Source organism: Solanum pennellii, chromosome 7, assembly GCF_001406875.1.
Source record: "Solanum pennellii chromosome 7, SPENNV200".
Classification (NCBI taxonomy): Eukaryota; Viridiplantae; Streptophyta; class Magnoliopsida; order Solanales; family Solanaceae; genus Solanum; species Solanum pennellii.
This window is the reverse complement of record NC_028643.1, coordinates 59215009-59215403: the sequence shown is the minus strand read 5'-3', so window position 1 is coordinate 59215403 and position 395 is coordinate 59215009.

Genomic DNA, 395 nt, shown 5'->3' with positions numbered 1-395 from the left:
TGCGAAAGAGCTAAGCCATAGAGATCTATTCTAACTCGTGTGTTCTCATCATTTGACTACCTATCATACTAGAGGTGGTTGAAAAGTAAAGTTTAAACATCCTTATGGATGAGTTTTTCCTAGAAAGAGTTTTGAGGAAATCATGGGACTCCACACTACAAGAAATTTGACTTTTAATGACCATTTCATAACGACGGGATACAAATCTGGTCGTTATAAGTGTACTTATAACGTTCAAGAAATAATTTAGTCGTAAAAGTTAATTTTTAAATCAACAATTACGAAAGGATAATAATCAGTTGCTAGAAGACATGTCATGCAGTCGTTAAAACTAGATTAAAAAAAAGTCCCAGACATATTCTATTTGGGCTAATGTTAAAGATACTCAATTATAT